At 26.6% G+C, this 7,068-nt stretch overlaps 1 long non-coding RNA gene across 2 annotated transcripts; it reads right to left on the minus strand.

Annotated features, from left to right (window-relative positions):
• Positions 1-4,532: 4,532 nt before the first annotated feature.
• Positions 4,533-6,641, minus strand: LOC104792961 (uncharacterized). Of its 2 annotated transcripts, XR_015575434.1 has the most exons (6): positions 6,147-6,599; positions 5,991-6,045; positions 5,768-5,885; positions 5,513-5,568; positions 5,375-5,430; positions 4,533-5,000 (listed from the first exon to the last, which is right to left on the minus strand). It is a non-coding gene; the product is annotated as an uncharacterized LOC104792961 (long non-coding RNA). The 2 variants fall into 2 exon arrangements; XR_015575435.1 differs by lacking the exon at positions 5,375-5,430 and having other exon boundaries at positions 6,147-6,641.
• Between the last annotated feature and the right edge of the window lie 427 nt (positions 6,642-7,068).

Here is a 7,068-nt window from a genome sequence, read left to right on the forward strand (position 1 = left end):
ATGACTCTTTCACTATGGCTTTGATTGAAAATGCATATGAAGGAGTTTTTTAAAATTTTATCATCCAATCAACATTTATTAAAAGAGCATAGAAGAGAGCATTTAGAAGCTACAATTGCTATCATATGTCATTTGAAGCATTTGCCAAACATTTACCTCTAAAATACTAATATTATTAAAATAGTTTAATATAATTGATTTATTTTGTAAAAAGTGTAAAAAAATTGTGATTTCATAAAAAATTAATTTATTTGTTATAATACAATATTTATCAGTAACGTATTAATGTTATTTATAAAATAATATAATAATTTATTTAATACATTAAAAATATTAATATTAAAATATAAATGGAGATATAAAGTTTTTAATATAGTATTATTTTATTTTATTTTAATGTTTTATATTATATTAAGGGATTTAAAAAATATATTTAAAGTTTTTTGTCAACAGCTTAAATAGGTTAGTTAGAAAATGCCAACTAAAAATATTGAAATTAAAAATGTAAATATATAATGTTTTATAAAAAATTAGAATATATATTAATTATTTCATAATATATTATATATAGAATTTTTAATTATTGAATATATAAAAATAACTTATAATATTTATTAAATGTGTGAAATATACTAAACATATTATATAGCAATGAGTAATTATTAATTTTTCTAATTAAACATATTTAATTTATATATTTAGTTAATATAATATATTAAATATAAATTTATTATTTTATCACTCTAGTGCTCCGCAATACAGATTATGCAACTTAATGTTTATGCTGCATAATACTAATGCTCTACTATATGTTGTTCCATTCAAGTATATGTATATGCGGTCAAATCAAATTCAATAATAAAATGTTATCATGGTAATAACTAATAACATAGTTAATTAGTTATCTTTTATAATACATGAAAATATATAGTCAAAAGTCAAAGAGTAAAAGTAAATCTTCTGTATAAGTAAATTTCTCATTGCAATTAACTCAGACGGTCAGGCCCAATAAGCTTAAGTGAAAATTACAGTCCCGTCCGTAAATAACTACTAATATCATTTCTTCACTAATATCGTTTGTTTTTTCTCTTCTACCTTAGATTGTTAGATCCATGCATATCTCGAAATAGATTTCTGTGATTATAATTGTCTTCTTTATATACCAAGATCAATATTTTCTAAATATATTTACATTGATTTATGACTCAATACAATCAGTTTTAAGCTAAAATCTTCAAGTTTAATATGATAACTTTTATAGATAAGTAGGTGTTAGCTCACGCTAAGCGTGAGTTCTTACATAATCGATATTCTATTTTGAAAAAATAATATAAATTAACATGTTATTCTTATTTTATTTTTTCGGTGTACATCAAAATTTAAAAACTACATAGTATGCATTTAAATAAAGTAAAGAAATCAATTTTTTTTTATGATAATATATTTAGTGCAATTAAGTCATATTGTATCTTACATGCCATATGCCATTTATTTTTGTAGTTGTATTCATATTTCAAAATTATTGTGATATATATTTCATAAAATTTATTTTGTGGGGTTAGTTATGCATATTTTTATTTATTTATGGTGATAGCTTAAAGAGATTTACGATGTTTCAATTAAGAAAAAATCTAAATAATATACAGTAGTTTGCAGTATCTCATACATTTATAACTAAGTGAGTATAACCATAAATTATTAGACTAATACATTTTTCATAAAAATAAAATAAAAAACAGCAACTAATTTATTAGGCTATCATCTTAAAGTCTTTGATTTTGTCTGGATTTTGATTTATATGAAATGATAATGTTTCATATAGAAAAAAATAACTAAACTATATATCATATATTACATGTATATTCTATTCAAATATAATGAAACTTTTATTAAGTTAAGATATCTTTGGTTAAATCAAGGAAAATAATGATATTGTAGAAATTATAAAATTATGTGAGATTTGAAATATGAGGTCATGAGAGTTATGAGATATATGTCTTTCTTTTAAAAGATTATACAGAAATCGATGTATCAAAGGTAACTATTTGAGAGTTACAAAAATGCAATTAAGTGCATACTTTTTAACATGTTCTATTGTATTAAATTAAATTCATTGAGAATACTACTATGATTTTATTATGGGAGTTACAAACAAACTTTTATACTTTTCCAACTCCTAAAATTAAAACTTATTTAATTTAAAAGTGAGTGTTGGTGGGTCCATAATTTGATTCAAAAGTATAATAATTTATACATTGATCGTTTAAAAGGAATAAGAACATCTAATTCTCAAATAAACTTGATTTTTTTTATTAAAACCAACATATGTGAATTTAAATTTAACTATAGAAATTAAAAAAAAAATATGAATAGATTAGAAAGGCAAGAAATATTTTATTTTTATATAAATAAAATAAAAATTGAAAACAATGTTTTCCCAATGTTAAATATATATAATACTTTCTAAATTAAAATATATAATTAAACTCTTACAACACATATGAGATATAACAACATTTGATATTGGTATGAGAGAAAGAAAGAATGATTACTTATTAGATGATAATCCAAATTAGATAATGGAGATGAATCTTTAAGAATAAGAACAATGTAAACTATGTATCATGTAGTCTCTAAAATTAAAATTTAGCATTAATAATTTACAATGATATTTCATTTGTTTTTTTGTAACCCATACAACAACAAAAAAAAAGATTAAAAAAATGATTTGAGGTATTGTGGAAGAAAATGAGAGAAGTGGAAAAGAATGAGAGAATGTGAAAATGAGAAAGTAAAAAAATACCAATATGGGAAAATGAGAGAATGTTTATTTATATGATAAGAATTGACTGAAGTTACATTTATAATTATGGAGTTACAATAATAATTTATTGTGTTTGAATAAAATTGAGTGGTAGAATATGATTAATGCATAATTTATTTTATTTTCAGTTATAATTTTGTTTTAATGTGTGAGTTAAATGTATTGTGTTAATTAGGTCTTAGATATTGTTTAAAGCAATTTAACAATTAGAAAGCAAATAAAAAAATTAAAAAAAATAGAAAGCATTAAATGAAAATAATAAATAAACCAATAAGAAGATATCAATACATTACTATGATATGATTAAGTTCTTGAGTTTTGTCATTTTCCTTGTACGTAAGAGGACATCAACAATCAGTTCCGTCTTAAACTAAAATGGGCCTATGTCAAATCCAAAAAATCAAAAAAATTCCTTAATAAAAAATTTCTTTTTGAAAAACTGGACCCTATATGGCTAGACTTTTTAATACTACTAGATATTCACCCGCGGTACACCGCGGAGCTATAATTTAATTTAGAAATACTAAATTTAATTTATTTATTATGTTAACTATATATATGTAAACACTCAATTTTGTATTTTTTAACTGTACTATAGTTTTATATAAATATATTATGTAGTGTATAATTTCCATTGTGTAGATGCATGTAGTGGTTTATTATATAGTTAAGATATCCTTATTGTTCATTTAATTTAATTTTGTCACAAATATACTGTTTTGTGATTTTATTTTTCGTTTACAATGTAGAGATAATAATATTTTAAATTATATTATATTTTAATAATTATGTGACCCATCTTTTGGTATGATGTATGTATAAGTTTATTATTATGGGATTTGTGTAGTTAGACTAAATATTAATAATAGAAAACGATAATTGAAATTAATTTGAAAATATATATTGTATTTTGAGTCTTGCTTTGCATAGTTAAACTATATATTTATAAACAATTTGTAAATAGTTAATAAAGTACAAATAAGGAAAAAAAATAAAATATATATGGATTTAATTTTAAAACAATTATGAGATCTGTCTACAAACATCTACTTAATAAAATAAAAAATTGCAAATATTTAACCCGTGGCACACTGCGGGACTATTTTTTAAAACTAATTTTTTTAAGATTTAAGTTTTAGTTATTTATAATTTTTTTTTGTTAAGTGTAAGGTTATTTGTATTTGATTATTAATTACAGGATTTAACCCTCAGTTTATGGCAAGATAATTTGTTTTTACATGATCAAATTTTAATCAATTTACATTAATATATATATATATATATAATATTCTAATACTGATAGCAAAATAATGAAATGAAGAATTACCCGTGTATCACTAAGTTAGTAATAATTTAAATTTATATTAATATTGAACCAAACTATTTCAACCATATAACTTCGTCGCATGATATTTTAATTTTTTATTAGTGTAAGTATTCATTATATATTTAAAAATTAAAGTATAAAATAATCTATATCCAGTGGATTAAAAAATAAAAATAATAATCTATATCCGGTATAAAACATTAAGTCTAAAGTAAACCGAATACAAACTTTTATTTTTGAATCAGTAATTTAATCATTATCTTTCTTGACTTAATGTATTGTCAAGGCAAACCTTAGATTTCTATTTTCTCTTCATTTCCTCTCATTTTGTTAAGATGACATGAAAAGCAAACATCAAAAAATGAACAAACACAAATGATATGATATGTTAAAATCTTTTGCTAAAAAAGTCAGTAAAGGTAATCTCTTTTGAAGTACTTGTAGCACTATGTGTCTCTATGAGTGGTATATACTTCAGTCTATTATTGATACATGTGGTTAAGTTTTTTTGTTAAAGACATGTGGTTAAGTTATTTAGTAGTACAGTAACGATTAACATGAAAACTTAATATAGGTGAAACAGCTTTATGTGTCAGGACACATGGAAATCTCCACATTGTGGTTTTCATGTGTACCATTCATATAGGTAACCCTATCTTCTATAAGGCTGCGAACGATCCTCGACGGCCTGTGCTACGATTCCGGTGGGGAGATGTTTAAGACGCACAACGGAGTCATACTTGTTCTGGTGTTGTCCTCCAAGTCCTGAAATACTGAATGTCTTTAACGGAGGATCAACCGGTTGCTGAATCCATCAGATGGAGTAGTAACCTATATATATCTAATAACCTGCAATTGTAAAAGTTGAGTTGATAATATCAAATAAAGTTCTTCTTCTGCTAATATATTTCAACATAGGTGCACACACATAAGTAGAGATGAATATGAGAGAAAGGACAGATGAAAATGGAAACAATCACACAAGCACCATTATCAAAACATTTATGTAGCATATCTTATCAACTTATTTTAAAAAACCTAGCCTAATATCTTCAAAGATCAAGCTAATCAAGGTTGGGTTCTCTCACCAATATTTTAAAGATAATAATTTACATTACATCATCAAAGATTATCCAATTTTTTGAAGATATTTAATAAAACATTTGTTTTATCTAATAACGTCAATTCCTCCCAACCAATTAACAGATTTTTTGGTTTTATACCTGATCACATACTTGCCATGGCAATAGATGAGAGGTCTTGCTAACGATGCAACATACTGGCACAGTAAATATATACTGATATCATTTTTTCTACAACAAAGTAATATGAGAGGTCAAAAAGTAGAAAGAAGAACTCACTGTTGCAAGTCGGCGTCTCTCGCTGATGTATATGAAATCCGGGATAAAAGAAGCTCCTGTTGCAAACGGAGGCAGCATATATAGAGGAAACACAAATTGTTAGCAAAATCACAGAGCAAATATGAAACGAAATTAACCAAAACTGATTGATGAGCTGTTTAGATTGAGTATGAAACGAAACTAAATTTTGAAACTAAATAACAAAACGCCAACACCTAAAAATCGTAAACGTTTCAGAACAAAATTTTAACTTACCAGTGCAATGCCGTATGTCGTCAATACACAGAGTCTGCTCTCGTTGGCTCTACCAAGAGCATTGGGATTATCCCTGTACTGGTAAACACAACGAAAGACAGCATCTCTACTTTCTAACCTAAAAAGAGCAACACATACCAACAACACCAAGCCAGAGACAATTGTTAATTCCTTGCAGAACGTTTCAATGAACACGGAGAAATGTTTGGAGAGTATCACATACTTCGCAAGAGTCTCTGGTTTTCTACACGAAGTTGATCAAATTATTCTCTTCTTGCCTAATTCCAGGGACGAAAAAAAAAACAGTGACACCAATTAACCCAAGACGTACATTGCAAAGTTACCTCAATATAAATTCTACTAAGAAAAAGAGAGTTACCATCTTTGTCTTGTTCACGGAACCATAAAAAAATGTTGAAATCATCACTCTTCTTCTTCCTCTTCATATCTCTCTTTTTATTTTTCCCCTCGCCATCACTTGTCTCAAGAACTGGTCGCTTCTTTCTAGATTCGTTCGTGTCTGAATCCTTAATTCCCTCTTCTGATTCCGAATCGCATATCACGTCTTCACCTTTCTCCCCCAATTCATCGACTAAACCAATTCTCTCTTTGGAGATATATCCAGTTTTCCCCTTAATCCTTTCTCTAAATACCTTTGATGACCTTCTCCTATAATATCTTTTTGCGACAATGATACGCTCTCATGATGAGGGAAGTTAATTTTGAGAAAGGAAGCACAAAGAAGAACAAAATCTCTGCAAATGGTTTCGACAACGATGACGGCGGAAGAAGATTAAATTTTCATTAGGTTTACACGATCCGTAAAAGGTCCGCGTGTTTTCTTTGACCCGATCCGAATTTTTTACCCAATGGCAGTTTTGTAAATAAGTCTGAAGTTGAGGATTTATTTCATAGATGTACTTGGAAAATGTATATATAGATTAGCCAATTCAACAACATTTTAATCGATTTTGCAGATCGGACCCCACGAGGAACAATGTTTTTTGTTTACTCTTGGTTTGGTGGCAGTCTCTTAAATCTCTCTTTGGTCTTCGGGTTCCAAATCTCTGTTTCCTTTAAAACAGATCCAAATCCCCCATAAGCCATAAGATTGAGTTATGGGTTTCTTTAAAGATTCAAGATTTCAGAGTTGTTAGGAGTTTTATTACAGTATATACAAAAAGAAATCAGGGTTTTACGCTCACAAACCGTTGGACGAAAGTCAGTGTTTTCACGACCGGACCGGAAGGCGAACAAGACTATCTTCTGGGTCACCGGGTCATTGGTTCAACCGGATTCAA

This window comes from Camelina sativa, chromosome 12 (genome assembly GCF_030686135.1).
Source record: "Camelina sativa cultivar CO46 ecotype springtype chromosome 12, ASM3068613v1".
NCBI classification, from domain to species: Eukaryota; Viridiplantae; Streptophyta; class Magnoliopsida; order Brassicales; family Brassicaceae; genus Camelina; species Camelina sativa.